This window comes from Canis lupus, chromosome 25, assembly GCF_048164855.1.
Source record: "Canis lupus baileyi chromosome 25, mCanLup2.hap1, whole genome shotgun sequence".
Lineage (NCBI taxonomy): Eukaryota > Metazoa > Chordata > Mammalia > Carnivora > Canidae > Canis > Canis lupus.
In genome coordinates this window covers 12012962-12033504 of record NC_132862.1, presented here as the reverse complement: position 1 = coordinate 12033504, position 20543 = coordinate 12012962, and the positions used below count along the sequence as shown (strand labels likewise).

Genomic DNA, 20543 nt, shown 5'->3' with positions numbered 1-20543 from the left:
AATTGTATATATTTAAGGTATGCGACTTGATGTTTTGACGTACTATACGTTAGGGGAAAAAATCACAATCGAGTAATTAACATATCCATCACCTCACATAGTTGCCATTTTTCACATGCTCCTGTGCACACACACGTGTGTGTGTGTATGTCTATGGTGGAAACACTTAAGGTCTACCCTTTTACAAATTACAAGTATCCAATATTGTTGACTATAGTCACATTGCTGTACATTTGATTTCCAGAAATTATTCATCTTGCATAACTGAAATTTTGTACTCTTTGACCAATATCTCCCTTTATCTCCCTGCATTTCTTTTTTTTTAAGATTTTATTTATTTATTCGTGAGAGACACAGAGAGAGACAGAGGCAGAGACATAGGTGGAGGGAGAAGCAAGCTCCATGTAGGGAGCTGGATGTGGGACTCGATCCCAGGACTCCTGGATCACACCCTGAGCCGAAGGCAACACTCAACCACTGAGCCACCCAGGTGCCCCTCTCCCTACATTTCTAAGAAGCCTGCAGATGACACTGGTACTGGTTGTCTAAGGACCACACTTCAAGTAGCAAGGCTACTTGCTTAGCAAAGTTACATCAGGCAAATAGAGAAATCAAGAGCAAAATGGAATCATGGTACAATTATCTCTGTGAGTGGGAAGAACTAAAGTCAAAGATGAAAAATGATGTATACAATGGAATATTCCTCAGCCATTAGAAACAACAAATACCCACCATTTGCTTCGACGTGGATGGAACTGGAGGATGGAACTCGTTATGCTGAGTGAAATAAGTCGATCAGAGGACATACATTATATGTTCTCATTCATTTGGGGAATATAAAAAATAGTGACAGGGAATAAAGGGGAAAGAAGAAAAAAATGAGTAGGAAATATCAGAAAGGGAGACAGAACATGAGAGACTCCTAACTCTAGGAAACAAACTAGGGGTGGGGGAAGGGGAGGTGGGGGTGACTGGGTGACGGGCACTGAGGGGGGCACTTGATGGGATAGGCACTGGGTGTTATTCTCTATGTTGGCAAATTGAACACCAATAAAAAATAAATTTACAAGAAAAAAAACAAAGATGAGAAGTGAAATGAAAGAACAGAAAAGTAGTTTAAAAATAACTTATAAAAATAAAAATGTCAAAAGAGTTTTAAATGAATTAGAACTAGGTTAGTCTAATAGCCTAGAATCTGGTTAGCAATAGTCCTTCTAGAGACACCCACAGCTAGCTATTCTTGATAGGGATTTTCAAATCCCTGGGCCAGCAGGATGGTAGGGAAAAAATATTGACTCTGGCAGAGAAGATCTTCCTCACTGATCCTGGACATCTGGTCACTAAATCTTTCAGAAGGGCAGATTAGAGATGGTGAAATGAAAACCCCTCCAGCAGAGGCACCAATAGTGATTTTTAAATGAGTATGGAAGCTAGCCAATCTCTTGCCATAAGATCTGTAAAACCACATTATATATTCAATTTTGCAAATAGAAACAAAAGAAGAAATTTTGCCGGACCACATTTTTTAAGACCCTGAAGCATTATAAGGGCAACAAAAGAGTGAAATAAAGACTTATTAATTCACTCAGAGTGCCTCATATGACTCCACTAGGTCAAAGCAACTTTTAGTAAGGTGACCTCCATCTGGTAATAGCAAATCTCTGCAACAAGCTTAACATTAAAAGTAATGACCGTGTATCCTGAAGATGCTCACGGGATAATGACTTTCTAAACTGGACATTTGGCAATCAGTAGAATTTACACTTAAGTCTTTGTAATGAAGTAAACAGCTACACACACGTAGCTCATAATTTTATTTTGGATTTTATGATACACCTTCGTCAGAAACTGAGGACAGTCCTAAACCTGACTTAAAACTTGTCTGTGACACTGCTGCAAACAAAAGGGACAAGAGGACATAAAAATCAAAGGTCAATCAACTCAGAGACATATCCCAATGCCATCATCCCACCACCTAAATGCTGTGGCTATTAGGAGAAACAGGTGATCGAATCTGATGAGCAACACAATTATTTAAGCTGTCAGTAATACTATTTTCCAATGGAAACAAGCTCTACTTAAATTGAACGTTGAATGAGTGCCTTCTTAAATATCCTGATTTTTGCCTTTCCTGATTCAACCTGAAGGCTAAAAACAGGCCTGATCTATTTTACCCTAAGGAGCCAAACACAACAACATATCCTATACCCTGATCCTGCCACAGCCACCCCATGGTGCAGACTCCGTGTCTGAGTCTGATGGTAGTAGTCTGCTCCTTCCACCTCATCCCCCAGTCACAGTCTCCCATGGTGGAGTCTTTAATGGTGGGGAGAAACAAGTGGGATGGGCCACAAACTGTAACCTCTCTTTCCTTCTCACCGTGCCTGGCAGAGACAGCATGTGAGACCACCAGAGCATCCAGCGACCTTGTCTTGAGACCGTCCCATAACCCAGTTCTTGATTCAGATATGAAACTGATTAGGAGCCACGCCCCCACATCCAAGAATTGGTACAGTGGTATCTAGTATGGAAAGTGGGGAGCACGAAGAAGTGCAACTATGGTAGAAGAATGTAGAGACCCAGATCAAGCCCCACTCTCTTGGTTCAGATCCCAGTTCTGCTACTTAACAGCTTTGAGAAGAGAGCACCGTACACGACCTCTCTGAGCTTCTGTTTTCTCCTTTGTAGAGATCATGGTGCCCATATCACAAGTATTTGAGGATCAGATGAATATATTTTCAAGCAGCCAACACATAGCCACCTGCTCTATAAAGTTTTTTTTTTTTTTAAGACATAATGCAAGAAACAAAAATGGAAGGGAGCTTACAGTTGGAATCGACAACTGTTCGTTTGTTTAAAAAAAAAAAAAAGCCATCTTTGTCTTAAGAGTTTCTTCTTTAAAAGACAAAAATGTCCAAATCCTGTCTCTGATGTTCTATTATTCCTTTGAGACTACTTAATTAGGTCCTTTTTCCAAGGCCATTCACAATTTTAACATTTTCTATTTGAGAATTTTACCAACCGCGAAATCTCTGTGAACACATTTGATGGATTACATTAATGATTATGGCCACCAGTTCGGTGTCCTCTTACCTAGTATTGGAATCAAACTCTGCTTTGAAAAATGATGAGAATTTTTTTCTTTCTTCATCCTTCTCCAAAAGTAGGACATTCCTTTCCTTGCCATAGTATCACAGACAGTGAATCATAGTTCCCCAACCTCCTCCCAAGTGCAAGGACAGCACTGAACAGATTGTGAAGACTGCTTTGGGGGAGGAAACCGACAACTCTCAGCCTCATGGCTTAAGGAGGGATTCGGGCACTTGTGCTGGAAGCGGTACTTGCCAAGCAACACACCAGATATGCTCGCGGTTCAGCGACAGAAGCTACACAGCATGCCTCCAGTGTCCAACATGTGGCATCCCTCAGGCCAGCCTGTTTGCCACACATGGCCCTCATCCCCAGTCCCCATCTGGCCAGTCCTCACAACAACTTTGCTAACTTCATACTCAATGTCTTGGGCCTTCCTGCCATGGGCCATGGGACCTTATTTAGAGCCACTTCTTCCCACCGAGGAGTTAATCGTATGTGTTTTCAACAGTGCAACCATCTGGGCATCTGATGCCAGCCACCAAGTAATTAGTGGGAAATGTCGCAGCATAACCAGGGATGTTTAATAAATATTTCTTGAATGAATAAACAAGGCTCAGCAGCTCCATATTTGCTCACTCCACAAGAGAGTAATAGAGACGCTTCCTAGACTCCTCTGGGCTCCACACTTCTTTTCATGCTCTAGGTGTATCAGCCAGTGACCCATCCTTGGCTTACCACTCTTCCCAACTCCTCTCACACTTCTCTTTGGTAATCTCATCCATTGCTTCTGCTCTAAGTATCACCTGTATTCCAATAATTACCAAAATTTCTTTCTAGTCCACAGTACTTCCCCAACAGATATAAAAATCCAACTTTCTAATGGTCATTTCCATCAGACATTCATGGACACCTCAAACTCTACACACACAGTACTGAATTCATTATTTCAGCCCTAAAGCATTCTCTACCCTTAGAGCCCCTCTCAGTTGGCGGCCTGTCATCCACTTCAAAACTCCTGGGACTATTCCTCAACTTCTCTAACTAACTCCTGCCTCCACTCCCACTCAATCAGTTTTCAAGTTTGCTGATTTTATTTCCCAAGTATCATTTGAATCTGACCTTTCTCTTCCCTCCCAAATTCCTCAGCTCAGCCTCAGGCCTTCATCATCTCCAGTGTGGAGTGTTGCATTAGCCACCTAACTAATCTTCCTGCTTCCTGACTTGAATCCCACAGAGAAGTAAGAGTAATCTATACTGACACAAACCTGGTTCTATTATTCCCTTGATTTCTTTTCAATTTACTGTAAAGCTCACCCAAGGGGATTATGTACCAGGCTTCATGTAGCACACCTTCCTGGATTATTAGTTTTTCTCCAGAAGTTGTCAGGGAAAACTTCACTTTTATATGAAAATAACCACTGTTATATAATAGGAGTACAAAGCAAAATTTTCATTAAGCTTGATTATAACATTTGGAAACCAAAGGCCCTCGTATCTCCATAGCCCATACCTGTGTGGTAATATAACTTCCTTCTTTACAAGGTTCCATTTATTATTTCTTATCACTTTCAAAGGATAGCTCCCATGTAGTCCATAGAATTCATGAGTTTCATATATTTTATTCACTACTGTAGTCCCAGAGCCTAAAATAGGATCTTGCATATACTAGGCACTCAATTAATATTTATTGAATAAATAAATGAGTCCACTAACCAGTCTGCTAACTGAAGCCACCATAGGATTAGATGACAACCTATTCTTTCTCTTTGCCTCTGATTCCCACCTTCCATCTCTGTAGCCTACACAGCCACTCAGAGAAACTTCCTGGCTATCACACAGCATCAAGGTTACACCATGGTTCATGGTTCATGGCATGGTTCATGCCAAAGGGCTAGTGCCAGAATGTAACTGGGTTCCATGCAGACACAGGAAGATGGTCACCTTGGCTGTAAAGCAGAGCTGTGCCTGAAGTCCCAAACATCCTTGAGTTTCCATCAGATCCTTACCTCTTTTTTCTACAGGGGATTTAAAGGATTTAAAATTAACCCATAGGACCCTGTAGACTCCACCCAAACTTCCTTTCTCAGCAACAGTTATATAATAAAGACATCCATGCATAGAAATGAAAGCAACATTCCTGAAGGAAGCAGATAACCACATGTGTTCCATAATTAGACTGAAAAAGAAATTCCATGATTTGGGCAAGCCCCTCTACAATTTGGAGAGTTTATCTGGAAAATTCCTACTCATCTTCTAAACCTCAGCTTCCGGGGGATCCCTGGGTGGCGCAGCGGTTTGGCGCCTGCCTTTGGCCCAGGGCGCGATCCTGGAGACCCGGGATCGAATCCCATGTCGGGCTCCCTGCATGGAGCCTGCTTCTCCCTCTGCCTGTGTCTCTGCCCGTCTCTCTCTCTCTGTGACTATCATAAATAAAAAAAAAATAAAAATAAAAATAAATAAACCTCAGCTTCCATGTTCCTACTGTCTTTCCCACACCACCCTCACCCAAACCTGCAAACTCCTTCAACAGCTAGTGCCCATGTCTATTACCACCAAAGCAACTCCAGGTTCATGGGGCCTAAAACTAATACAATTTCTGTGACCCTTTGTAAGCAAAAGGGTACAAAATTACAAATACAAAACTAGATGTAAAACTGAATATTATTTGTAATGAGAAAAATCACATCAAATTACAAATTTTAAAGTCAAAAAACATACTGTCTATAAAAAAAGAAAATAATATCATATTTAGCTTGGTACTTTTCAAATACCTCTGCTATGCGGTTTCCTGCTGGTTAGTTTCACACTCTTTATCACCTTTTCATATGACAATGATTTTGTAAAAGTTTTCATGAGGAGAGGATAAATATAATTTTATCTTTCCATTGCCACAGTTGATCAATATTTGTCTTTATCACTGGTAGTTGACTTCATAAAACATGCTTTATTATACACAACCTCTCTGTATTGCTACAAACACAGAATTTCTGATAAATACTATTTTGCATGATTCCCATTCACAAAACAACATATGGATGTTTATAACTGCATATGAGCTTCCATTTCAATTAGACATCAGTGAGAATTGAAACCTTTGCTTATAGTTTAACATATTGAATGACTGGAAAAATTTTCCACAGAAGAGCTTCTAGCTTCTGATTATTTCAAATCTTGTTTTTCCCCTACCCACATTCTTTCTGTGCCAGGACTGTGGAACACATTCATATCATCTTACAAACTCTGGCTTCACCCTAATGTCACAATGTCAGGTGAGTTGACACAATAGGCAATACAAGCATTCTCAGAAACCATTTCTACACCAAGATGATCAGTAATAGCTTAATTATACATGGGAGTGACTGAAAAAACACATAAGCATATCCCAGCAACCCCTCCCTCCAAAATACTACTCAACTTGACTTCCTCTTATTCAAATCCCAAAAATATCTGCTGCTAGTTTAATGCTACTTGCCACAAGGGAAAGTGAGATGCAGTGGAAGTCAGAGGAGAGAGAGTACACTCTTATCTGAATGCAGTTAAAATAGCTAAAATTTAACAAACATATGATCACGTGAACACATTGGTAGGGCTTTGTAACAGGTCCAGCTATTGGGACCTGCAACTTAAGCTTCATTAACTTCAAGAAAAATCATCTAATCACTGCATTTAACAGATTGTATATTAATTAATTGATTATGTGTCTGTTTCCATCTTCAGATTCTAAATTTCCTAAAAGTGATATTATATCCTATTCATCTTTCCAACTCCAGTACTTAATACTCTCTGGCACATAGTAGGCACTCAATAAATGTGTGTTACCTGCACTAACCCTGAGATGGCAAGAAGCCAAAACATTTCACAGTGGCCATCTAGGTCATTTTTAGGGCATTAAATGCCCTAGAAATAAAAATGCAGGTTGGTATCAACCAGCCATTTTGCATTTAGTGAAAGGTGACTGACCAAGCACAAGCTTAACAAGGGAAAAACAATGCATTTACCTAAAATATCATGGATCTTAAGCTGCCTTACCAAGAGGCAGTATAAGGTCCATCTGGCCAAAGTACTGAAGAATTGTCAGCTTAGCAAAACAGCATGTGCCAAAAACAAAGACAACAGAGTGATGAAAGGACTTATGAAGAAGTTGAGAATGAAATCCAGTAAATATTTTCACATGCTTTGATTACATTTCTAGTCTACTTCTCCATTTAGCAGGTATTTAGTGAGTTCCTGCTATATGCCAGGCATTGTGTGTTAGGGCTTAGGATTTGCAACAGGAATCAGATCAGACATTGTTCCCATTCATATGGAGTATACAGCTTTATGGGGGAGATAGACATTAGTTAAATTGAAATTATCATACTACTAGCAAGATAATTACAAACTGAGATAAGTCCTGAGAAGGAAAGGAACCAGACTCCATGAGAACATAAATGAAGTGCCTTGACCTATGTGTTGATTAAAGATATCTTCTCCAAGACACAGAGATTTAAGCTGAGGTTTAAAGGACAAAAAAGGAGGGGCACCTGGGTGTCTCCATCAGTTAAGCATCCAACTCTTTTTTTTTTTTTTTTTTTTTTTTTGCATCCAACTCTTGATTTTGGTTCAGGTCATGATCTCTGGGTCCTGGGAACAAGCCACACATCAGGCTCCTTGCTCAGCAGAGAGCCTGCTTCTCCCTCTACCTCTACTCCCCTTCCCCGCCGCTCATGCTCTGTGTTTCTCACCTTCTCTCACTCAAATAAATAAATATAATGTTTTTTTTTAAATAACAAAATGATAAATAAATCTTTTAAAAATAAATGAATAAAGGATAAAAAAGAATTAACTAGTCAAAGAAGATCAGCATCACAGAGGGGTATCTAGACAGAACAGAGTATGTGTCACTGCCATGGTTAGAAAGAGCTAGAGATTATTCTCTGCCCTTCCTAATCCACTCTCTACCCTTCTCTACCCTGCTCTGGACCCCAAAAGGTTAACTTCTATGTATCAGTTAGGTCCTTTGACCTCTGGATTCTATTAATGTTCAGCCAGTTATTTGGGACATTTATTCTCCTGGTTCTCTCCCTGCGTTTCCTTGGGTTAGTAATTGTTGTGGCAGTCTTTCTAGGAGCACAGCTCCTGTTGGATAGTCTTATCCCATAGCTACAAGCAAGGGTCATCTCAGGAACCCAAAATCATTCCTTCCTAAGAAATCTACAGAGACCTACAGTCTTGGTAATAGCTCTTAGCTTTCAGGTGCATCATTGTCTCTTGTTGCCTTCCCTTAACCCTGATTATACCTCTGTAATTAGTTCCTTATAATCTCTCTTCAATCACACAATTTGAATGTACCAGCTGGTTCCTACAATTTGAATGTGTATTAGAAAAAGAAAGACAATGGTTGTAGTGAGAAATAAAGAGATTAGAGATCTCCATCAGAGCTAGACTGTCCAGGGCCTTCTAAGCCACTTGGAGAATTTGGATTTTTATCCTAAGAGCAGCAGACAAATACTGAAGGGTTTTAAGCATAAGGGCTGGCTGCTTGGTCAAAGATAGACAAGAGTGGTTTGAAAAATAAGTTGGAAGTAAGGAAATGGCGATAACAAGGATTGTCATTATTCATAAGAAGTTTGGCTTTGAAGGAAAGGAAGCTTTAGGGCCGTAGCTAAAGATGTAGGATTAATGGAGAGTTTATTAAAAGGTAAAAGAGAAAGAGGGAATAGGAATGTGCCAGTAGGGGAATACAGTAGAATGTGCATGAAAGAAATAAGGGATTGTTAGTGCGTAAGTGTTAGAGGGTAGGAAAAAGCACAATAATGGCACTGGCCATAAATAGAAAGAGGAGCCCCTGTTTCAATTGATGAATAGAAATGTAAATCCTTGCATTTGCATAAGTGTTAGGTACAGGGATATGAGAGGTTTGATGATAGTAGGAATGATTTAAAATATTTGTTGTTAAGAATGGACTTGCAGGGTCACCTGGGTGTCTCAGTCAGTTAGGTGTCTGCCTTCAGCTCAGTCCTGGGATTGAGCTCCACTTGGGGCTCCCTGCTCAGCAGAGAGTCTGCTTCTCCCTCTCTCTTTGCCCCTCCCCCACTAGCATGTGCTCTCTCTCTTTCTCAAATAAATAAAATAGTTTTTAAAAAAGAGTGTACGTGCAACTTGAACTAGAAGAGTGTAGTAGGAGTGCCAAGCAGTTTGAGAACACTTTTGAGTTTGATTACTGACATGCACATTCCTGCCCCCACTCTACTGTAAGCCCGCCCAGCCCCAGAGAATTCAGTGGACCTAGCAGGCACTGGGACTCTACCCTAGGGTAGACCTAAGACTGAAACTTGAGTTATTGGTCCAACGATGAGCACATGACCCAAACTAGGCCAATCAGAATAGTCTAAAACTTTCAATACTGGGGCACCTGAGTGGCTCAGTGGGTTAAGCAAGTTTGCTTTTAGCTCAGGTCATGATCCCAGAGTCCTGGGATCAAGCCCCACATCAGGCTCCCTGCTGAGTGGACAGTCTGCTTCTCCCTCTCCCTCTGCCCCTCTCCCTTGCTCATGCTATCTGTCTGTCTGTCTGTCTCTCTCTCTCTCAAATAAATAAATAAAATCTTTAAGAGGGCAACCTTGGTGGCTCACCAGTTTAGCACTGCCTTCAGCCTAGGCCATGATCCTGGAGACCCAGGATCGAGTCCCACGTCAGGCTCCCTGCATGGAGCCTGCTTCTCCCTCTGCCTCTGTCTCTGCCAATCTCTCTGTGTGTCTCTCATGAATAAATAAATAAAATCTTTTTAAAAAAATCTTTAAGAAAAAAATATTAAAAAATTAAATTCTCACTACCATTGTCAGGAAAGACATTCTTTCCCTCCCACTGCTATTAAAAGTACATAAATAATGTAAACTTAGTTCAAGCTGCTACATGTGATCTTCTCACCAAGCTGGAAAGAGAACAGTGCGTGCCCTGATGATACTGGTTGAATGACTGGAACCAGCCATGCCTAAAGCCTGAACACCTCTTTAGCTTTCCACTTACATAAGCCAATAAATTTCCATTTTTCCTTAAGCTAGCTAAAGTTGGACTTCTAATTGTATGGTAACCACATTGTAATCATAAAATTTATAGCCCTACCAATCCTTCCCTCACCTCGCTTTCTCCAATATGCTTTGCTGCTTGAATATAGGCATGCAAAAACACAAGTGGTCACCAGATTTTATTGAGGAGAAAGATTTTGCCATGAAAGTACAATAAGAAAAAGGTACAAGAGGATCAGCACAAGCCTTACAGCCAACTTTCGTTCTTTTAATCTCTACACTTGAGGTGAGGATTGCAATTGGAAGACCCATATATTCAAGGTTAAATCCCCATGGAGAAAAATCTAACCGGGGCACCTCTCCCTCCCCAACACCACTCTCACTAGCCAAGGCAAGGAGATTCCTGACAATGCTGCATTCACTGCCAACAAGGATGCTTCTGGAAGGACATGCTACTGATATTAAGGAAAGAAGATCAGGAGGTGGAACCAAAAGAGGTGGGGATACAGAATATGAAATAAATCTAATAAACTGAAACAAAATTCAGCCTTTTGCATTTTCAGATATACCCAAAGTAACGGTTGGGATTGTTGATCATGGAATCAACAGTAATTGTTGGGACCAAGAGAGAGTGTGACGCTGAGTTTCACCAAGTGCATATTCTTCAGAGCTTCTTATCAGAGAGGAGAGGAGAGTGCCATTGGTCCATGAATCATCCGCACTTGTGCCTGGCAGTAAACTTCTAATAATTTATACACCCCATCTGGATGCAACTTAAAAGACTAATTACTAGTGATACCAACTAATACCTAGTAAGATTAATGGATGACGGTCCCCAAAATGGAGCCAACAGGAGTCCCACGCTCAGCATGACTACAAACAGACAAACAGTTTTCCTGTGATATAGCAGATGGTATTTAGAGCTTCCAATTTGATACAAGTGAAAGGCAGTCCTCTTGTTGAGTAAATTATTTAAGCTTCACTCCAAGATCAATAATTTAATTTAAAATGTCACTTGTATCTTTGCATTATCACCTCTACCTTTTGAAACTAAGAACATAAAGAAATTTTGAAAGGAGGAAAGGCCATCTGGCCCACCCTAGTTACTACTTATGGTTAATTATTATTAATATTAATAATTTTACATAAAAGCACACAAACCTTGAGGCTTAGAGTCCTTCGGCAGACATGATAGATCAGGTAAGTCTTGCCAAGCCACAAAAGCCGGGGAAGTAATTAGCTAGTAAATCCCACTGAAAAAAAGTATTTAATCAAAATAAAAGTTGAGCTTCTGTACAGTATGTAATGACCTTTTCCTGAAAGACCATATATTTCCTAGTCCCATTTTCATACCAGATCCAATTCCCATTGCCCTTTGAAGTCAAAGTCACCTTTGTACACAGAAGGTACAGATAAAAACTTGGAAGCAAAGGGAGAAGAGAGTTCTAGTTTTATCCTAGCTAGCCTTGTGGGCCATTGTCCATCCTTGGAAAGCACAACTATGGTCACTTTAAAATCATAAGTAATTTCTCTTATTAATGCCCTTTCTTCAAAATTAGACTTTGCCTTAGTATATCTGCTTTGATTATTTTTAAAATATTTCTCATAGATGACAGCAGGAATTTCATTCCATCGTACATTGACGATCAGAGAACTTCTGTGACTTAACCTATTATACTATTAGTAATCAAGTTTACCTAATCCCACGGCATTATTTCAACCCCTGAATCAACTATTCTCAAATTTTTTTGTTCCCTATGTACTTTTTTTCTTTTTAATTTGCAATATCCATGTCTTTATAGCTAGTATTCCACTAATGGTAGACATACAGAAAATCTAAAATTGATCACATTGGAAATGTTCTTGCAAAATAATTTAGAGCACTGTTAGGATGAGAACGAGAGCATTTTCTCATCTATAAAATGGAAAAAAGTCTTATGAGATAATACAGGGAAAGCACCTGACACAGTGCATGACACAGTGTTTCCTAAATAGTAATAATTATCACAAACATAGTTTTCTCTCTTTCTCCTCTTCCTTTGGTCCACTTTTCCATGTTTCCTCTCATCAATCTGAGTTATTTTGTCTTACATATTGCATATCTCCCAGCAACCCAGAGAATGATTATCCATGATAAGAATTATTTACTTTCTTCTTTTCTTTATATCAAGGTCCCACATAGCCTTTCTTTAGACCCAAATCTTACTAATTATTTACAAGCCTCTTCTGTTCATAAATAATTTCCAAACATCTTTGGAAATTCTATTCTCAAAGAACACTTGCCCTGTGTCGCTGTCGTCACACACCTCCCTTTTACTGCACCCCCTTGGGAAGCCTGGTGGCTTCTCCTCACCTGTATAAGCTACAGCATTTACTAGCTGCACTCTCACTTGTTCCCTTTTAGCTCAATAATCTACACACTTGAAGTCAGGTGGAAATTCATCTCACATGAGTAGATTTTACTTCCTTCCCACAGCAGCACTGCTCCCCGCCCCTGCCCTTCTGGCCTCCACTACTCTCGTGCTGTTTAAAATGGAAAAGGAAGAGGTGCAGGATCGCTGAATCAAAGGGAGGCAGCATCTAAGCCCAGTTCTGATTACAAGTGTCAAGTTCTTTCTGAAATATTTCTGAGGAGTGAGAGAACAAGCAGATTTATAGGGTACATACTTCACTGGTTTTTATTTTGGTGGTGCGTGTAGATGAGAAAAGATTAAAAGCCCAAACAAATGTCTAAATCATTGTGCACACTACCGCAGTACATTTCCCAGCCCCAGGCACCACGGACAGCCCCCTACAAGGGAAAATAAGCCCTGGCAACGTAAGGGAAAAAAGATCCCAAAGAATTAGGAGGGAAGTTCCAAATTGTCAAAGCTGTATTTCATGAGAAACAGTGATTCCATTTTTAATATGAGTCTTCTTTGAAGTGTTAAGTACCAAAAACTAATTCAAAGGTTTGGGTACGGCGTGATTCAAGGAATGATTTATACTGAAGTTGGAGGACCTGGGGTGTTATATCTTCCAGAAATACGAGTCTAGAGGAAGAATAGTACAGCGATTAAAGAGCAGTTTTGAAAGTCATGGTTCTGAATTCGAATCCCAGGTTGAGTACTTTCTAACCAAGTGACATGGGACAAGCTCCTTAATCTCCCCAGTGTCTAAGGATCACCTATGAAATGAAGGAATTGCTCTTAGATGTAAATAGTGCAATGTGCATAGTGCCATTCGCTGTCATTAAACTAGCTGATAGTAACTACTACATAAAATTTACTCTGCAAAAGAAAACAGTGGCCATAAGCAAAGAAACGGATGCCTACAACTGGAGTTTCACTGAGAATAACAGGGGGGCCGAGGAGCCAGCCTTCCAGAGCTTCGCAAATGATACCAAACAACAGTAGCTACTTTTCCCACCTGAAATCCAGTCTCCCTTCTACATCTCTATCTGACTCAGTCCCATTCACCCGTGGCATCCAATACCTCACCACTTTCTCTGTTTCCCCACAGACGAGGTTCCTGCCTTTGATACTTGGTTTCTATTTCAATGCAGAACTAGCATCCACTGTATGCAGCCATCTCTCCTGTACAAAAGAATCCAGCATTCAGTGTGCAAAGGAAAGATGTTTACTTCCAGGGGCTTGGGGGATGGTGCAATAATAAGGGTCAGATTACATGTGTGATCAATTTTGGCCTTTTGCACGTCAATTAACATATCGCACTTGAATGTTTTATTGATGGCAAAATCCTATAGTGGGATGTTATTATGCTCATATTTTAATGTCTTAGGGGTCAGCATCTTGCACACAGATATCCACTAGCATATATTCAAATGCAGAATTGCTAGCTTTATCATTTTAAATGATTTAAGCCAATGAAAGGACACTCCATTTGTTTGCTCAGTAGTCAATTGAAATGGAAACGGTTAGCTGAGTGCATCTCCCTTGAAAGTCTCTTCCCCTCTAGTGCCAATTACAGAATATGAAAGGTGCACTCCGCACAGCTTGCTCAGGATAATAAATCACTAAATTGGAAGCTTCAGTTACCTTGCTGATTTTGATAAGAAAATTAATAGAATTAGCAGCTTATCTTCCCTACCAGGAGATTCACATTATGAAAAAGAAGAAAAGGAAAGAAAAAAAGAATGAAAAAGAAAAGAGAAGGAAGAAACCTGTTTCCATGGCTGGGGCTGCCTGGTGACAGGGAGACAGTCTGGATGGTTTCCTTTGGCCCCCTATGGTGATAAAGCTCCACCGAAAACAATGCAAGTAGCATTATCAATTATTGTCTACTTGTTCTGCTTTCATGCATAATTAAAGCAGGACAAAGCCAACCCTGGATCAGACATTAAATCAGGCTGCATCCAGCAAAGTCCAGCAGCGGTCCTACTACTGATAAACAAAAATTCTGAACAGCCCGAAACTGAAAAGTGGGGAGATTGAGATTATTTTCAAAGAGAGGATTTACAGTCTTGCATTTTCTTGGCGAGGGGATGGCTCCTCTTCTTTTTGTCTAGGGAAGGATAATTGTTTGCAACAAAGCTGCTGCTCTCAAACCAGAATGAAAAGATAAGGGTCGTTTATTTAGAAAAAAAAAAAAAAAAAAGAAAAAGAAAAAGATCCTTCGTAGCCTTCCCCTGCTCCTTTTTTCCTTAAATATATATGAAAATCTGTAATTATTTCTTTGAAAAACATTTTTCAACAGCTGTAAATGATAATGAGCCAATCACTGTGTGCTCCTTTTTTTTTTCTCCAGCAGCTGCAGAACTCCCCATTCAAAGCAATTAATTGATATTTTAAAGTGCTTTGAAATTGAGAAGTGGAGCCTCATAAGTGCTAAATATTGTTCTTATTGCTGCTGCATTAGGAATTAGGAAAACCAGCCCCTCTTCAGACAAGCCTCAAAAGAACAGCAGTAATTCCAAGTGTCAAAAACAATCATCTAAAACTCCAAGGCACCCAAAAAAAGATTCAGATTAGCAGACCTTTTTATGAAACATCAGAGGGTAATTACTAAAGATAACTTCACTGGAAATTGTATTTCAAGTGTTGAGCAGAGTAAAGCTTTAGCTGTCTGCTACATTTATCATTTTCACACATTTATACCAGTGTGTCAGCTTGCACCACACTTTTTCTTAAAAGATACTTCTCAAGCAATATACATTTGAGAAGACAGCGCTTGTTTGTACAATATGTCAAAATTAAGACTTTCATAGTTCATCAGGCCAATTTCAAGAAGGTCTGTCATTGTATTACTGTTTTGGGGTGGAAAATCACTCTACTAAACTAAAAGATACTCTAGATTATCTCAGATTTTATTTACTGGCAATATATAGATTTTGGAAATGCTCAAGCATTAGATATTGCAGTGGTTTCCAGCAGACTTCACTGTTTTCATGCAATCTTTCAATTTTTAAAAAATCTTTTCTGATATGGACATTGCTGTTATCTACATCGTCAACAGTGTTGGTCATAAGAAGGGCTGGTCTGTTGACAGTATATGTTTCAAAGCACAAAGTAAAAGAGAATCTTTATAGAGATATCTCATAGAGATAGCTACAATTGAAATATTATTTCTTGGGGCAATAACTCTAGAGATGGAGTCATAAACCTGCTGGCATCCATTGCTGTTAAAAAGAGCTATGGGTGGCAAAATTCTGTCCCAATCACTGACCAAGCACATGGATAGTTTTTCTTTCCCCTGATCCTGAAAAGGAGTAGCTTGTTTAAAAGTCCTATGTTGCTAAGCAATTAATTTTTGACCATCCAACACCACTTCTTTACTGAGAAATGAAGAAAATTACAGATGGTTAGCACCAGCCGGAAATGCTCACACACATTTTGAAACCAAAGATAGATATTTATGAGTCAAACAATGAAATTAGTGAGCATGCATACATAACATCTCTGCAAGGGAAAAAGAACACATAATATTAAATAATTGCCATATATAAAGCAATCTGTTAATTTTTATGCCATTAAACAAAAACTGCAATCCATGCAGTTTATTTTTAAAAGCTGTAACCAAGCTTAGCATTCTTAATTATAAGAGTGCTTATATTTTTTTTTTCAAAAAAGATGGCTTCAATAAAGATTTTGAACACTAGGGAATTTAAGGTTTGAAAAAAAAAAACAATGTTCCCACTTTCAATTTAATTGTCTAAGCAAAATACAAAGTTTTATAAAATTAAAGCAAATATCTGTGGGCTCCTTCTTCCTGTCATCCTGGTTGTCCCAACTTTGGCAAACAGGGCCAAACTTACTCTCTCTCTAAGAGTGCAAGAGTTGACCCAAAAAAGGCCAGTGAATGACCCTTCTGAACTATGCACAGGCTAAAGTAAAAAAAGAAGGGAAATAGTAATAGAGTTCCTCCCATTCCAAATTACTCAAAATCCTAAAGTAGTTCCATGGAATAAGATCTCTGTATCTGATCAGATGCTTTTAGAATATTTATGTCCTTTTTCCTAACATACTTTATACTAGTTTCTCTCCTACAGAGAAGTGATTTTATTTAAAATGCTGAACCTAAACAATGTTGACAGTGTCATCTTCTATGGAGCCGTGGGACAGAAAAGAGAATTACCTAACCAACTTTACCTAGGTTTTAGTTTAAGATGATGGAGCTTTATTTTAGTTTAAAATCACATAATCATGTAACCAAAAAAAAAGGGGGGGGGGATTTGAAAGAAAGAGAATAGGAAACTAATTTTGTTACAAAATTAATTTTGGGCCAGGCACTTTACAGGGATAATCTGATTTAATCCTCACAATACTACAAGAAAAATATTGATGCCCACGTTTCAAAAGTGAGATCTCTGAGATTCTCAGATTAAGAGTTTTGCTCAAGAGACCACAGAGATGACACTGAGCTGTGAATTAAGGACTGTGTAACTTCAAAATGCACGCCCTCCCACAAAGCCACACTGTTGCCCTTCCTGCCACACACCAACTTTTTAGATTCATTGTCCATAGCAAATCACCTGCAAAATAAGAGGCATCAGCATATCTAAGGGGCTGTGCTTTCCCCTCATGATTTCCTTAATAAAGAATCACTATTGAGTTTATTTTTAACTAATAAAGAAACTGCAAGTTGCTGGGTGGCATTACCCAGGGGTCTGCCTTCTAATTTCCTGAAACATTTTCTCAAATAGCAGCAAATGAATTCGGCTTCAAGAACATTTTCATCCATTCCTGGATGAGCATTCTTTTCAGGACTTGGCACATTTGTTCTGCACTAATAATAAAATTAGATTATACCTATTTCGTATAAGCAATAAAAAACTAATCCCTCATAAAGCAGTCTAATAAGTTCTTTTTTTTTAACCATGAATCAACTAATCTGCTGACCAAGAAATCTCACGAATGCCTAGTGAATACTTCTCCTTACCTCATAATTGACTTCCTGCCTCTGTTCATTTCCCATAGATGAACTCAAATCACACATGAAGCATGTTGAGCCTCTGCTCATAAATTTCAGTTGACCTGTAATTTGTGATACCAAAAAGTCAATACGACAGAACGACATTCTTCCTTCATAAAGCTCAAAAACTTTGCAGGTTCATTAAAAACAAACAAATGAACAAACACCGGTTCCAGAAATGTGCCCACATGTTCAGTCATACTTAGATCTTGTTTGCACTGTAGATGCAGCGAAGAAGAGGCATGAGAAAAAATTAGTGAGCAATACACACTGCCTCAAAATCTCTTTAAAATAGAGTTAAATAAGAACAAAGATAAAATAATCCTCTTAAATCCCCCAGAAATTGTGAAGGGTTTACTTCTGGATTGTGACTCTCAGCCCAGAATCTCTTTAACCACACAAGTGATAATGACTCTCGATGCTCTTCCAACTATCACACAGTCTTGTTTTTAGTGCAGAACTGGTTGACCCTGACAGGGTTGCTTTTACACAGAGCTAAAGTTTTCCTCTCACAACTTTAGTGAGTGCCTCTGTTAGAAGTTGATTTGTGTCTCCCCTCCTGCCCCCAAATCCAAATGCTGAAGTCCTAATCTCTAGTACCTCAGAATGCAAATTTATTTGGAAATAAGGTCTTTACAGGGGTCATCAAGGTAAAATCAGTCCATTAAAGTGAGCTCCAATATGGCTGGTATCCTTATAAAAAGGGGAAATTTGAACATACATACGTATATACATGTATTTGGATATACATAGATATGGACACAAACAGAAGGAAAACAGTGTGAAGACACAGAGGAGGAAGAATGACCATGTGATTTGACTTGCAGATGCATCTCTCCATGCTAAGTATTGCTGGCAAACCCCAGAAGCTAGAAGAGTTAAGGAAAGATTCTCCCCTAGAACTCCTGGAGAGAGCACAGCCCTGCTGACCCTTAATTTTGAACTTGCAGACTCCATAACTGTGAGACAATAAAGTTCTTCTGGGTTTATTGTTTGTTTGTTTGTTTGCTTGCTTGCTTGCTTGCTTGTTTTAAGATCTTTTTATTTAGTTGAGAGAGAAAGCATGAGCAGGAGGGGAAGCAGGAGAGGGAGAGAGAGAATCTCAAGCAGACTGCCGCGCTGAGCACAGAGCCCGACACAGGGCTCGACATGGGGCTGGGTCCCAGGACCCTGAGATCATGACCTGAGTCAAAATCAAAAGTCGAACTTTTAACCAACTGCACCTCCCAGGTGTCCCTCACATTCTTCTATTTGAAGCCGCAGAGTCTTTGGTTCCAACAGGCCTGGGAAACTAATACAACAACCATCATGCTTCCATTCCCTCAATACCTATTTCACCTGGGAAAAGAAAACATATACCGAGGGCAGAGAACTAATTCCAATTCACATGCCAATGCTGATGAAGTGTCAGGGACTCCTGGAGTGCTGTGTTGCAAAAGGTTCTCAGATAAAGCCCAGGATCAGCAAAAAAGCACACCATGACTGCTTACTTTAGGTGCAAGAAGATACAAATTGATATTAAGCCATGCATTTGCCATGATGACATTAAATCGTTACCAGTTGGTCATCAATCCCTTAGAGTAAACTATTTCCTCAGAGTCTTTCCAATAGGCTAGTTGACAGTAGAATGTGAAGGAGGTCATTAAAAAGTAGGTTTAAAGAAACAGTTATCATCCCCAAGAAAGCAGGCCTGAGAGCGCCCTGCGTAGCCTGGGATTGCATGAAGACCCTGCAACCCCAGAGATCTAGAAAGGTTATTCAGAAGAAAGGAGAAAAGATCCACCTTTTTTACCTACATCATAGTTTTGTCCAGAGAACCCTGTTGCTTCTCACCACCAAACGCTATGTTTGTCATTAATAGACCCAAAGCATTAGATTCTATCAATTTGCATTCAATGGTCTGTCATTATAAAATACAAGGCAGTATTTTTGTCACACTGTAGTTCCATATTAATTATTGCATATCACAGTCATTTAAAAATTGGGGCACTGGTGCAAGAAAATAGAAGACCCACATTTATCAGGAAAAATTATATAATAAGGTTATATTTAAAATCAGAGGAAGTGGATATTCAATAAAGAGTGGTGAGTCAGGGGATCCCTGGGTGGCTCAGTGGTTTGGCGCCTGCCTTTGGCCCAGGGCGTGATCCTGGAGTCCCGGGATCCAGTCCCACATCAGGCTCCCGGCATGGAGCCTGCTTCTCCTTCCTCCTGTATCTCTGCCTCTCTTTCTCTCTATGTCTATCATAAATAAATAAATAAATAAATCTTTAAAAAATTAAAAAAAAAAAAAAAGAGTGGTGAGTCAATTTCCTAATTACCCAGAAAGAATTTTAAACCAGATACTTACCTTCATACAATAAAGAACAAAAAATCCTGACGAATTAAGAGTTTAAATCAAATTTGTAAAAATACAGGTAAAATTATCCAACAATATTTTTATAATTGTTGTTTCAGAAGGCCTCCCAAGCAAGACCCACAGGCGTAAAGTAAACACCAGATAGATTCGGCTAGGTAACAAAATTAAATATTTCTAGAATTTGGGATCCCTGGGTAGCTCAGTGGTTGAACACCTGCCTTCCACCCAGGACATGATCCTGGAGTCCTCGGATCAAGTCCTGCATCGGGCTTGGAGCCTGCTTCTCTCTCTGCCTGTGTCTCTGCCTCTGTGTGTGTGTGTGTGTGTGTGTGTGTGTGTGTGTGTGTCATGAATAAATAAATAAAATCTTTAAGAAAATATATTTCTAGAATTAAAAAAAATACTACAAAAAGGGTTAAAAATAAATAGCAAACTGGGGTAAATAGTAAACATATGTGTCAATCTAAGCGGACACAAATAACTGCAAAAACAATTATTGCAAAAGAATAATAATACTGCCTTCTAGAGTTCAAAGTATATGCAGCATTACCGCATGACAACAAGAGCACACAGGACATTAAAACAGTTCCTAAAATTGTTTCTTATGCTCAAAAAATTAAGTAGACAATCTATTGAACCCAACCTAAGGGGCATCTGGATGGCTTAGGAGGTTG

The 20543-nt window shown here is 39.4% G+C and overlaps 1 long non-coding RNA gene across 1 annotated transcript in view; it reads left to right on the top strand.

The window, feature by feature from the left end:
- LOC140616820 (uncharacterized) overlaps positions 1 to 18465 on the top strand; it is a 36581-nt gene extending 18116 nt beyond the window's left edge. Inside the window, exon 6 of the long non-coding RNA XR_012017155.1 lies at positions 18338 to 18465. This is a non-coding gene — a long non-coding RNA (uncharacterized lncRNA). The remainder of the gene's footprint in view (positions 1 to 18337) is intronic.
- Positions 18466 to 20543: the final 2078 nt, after the last annotated feature.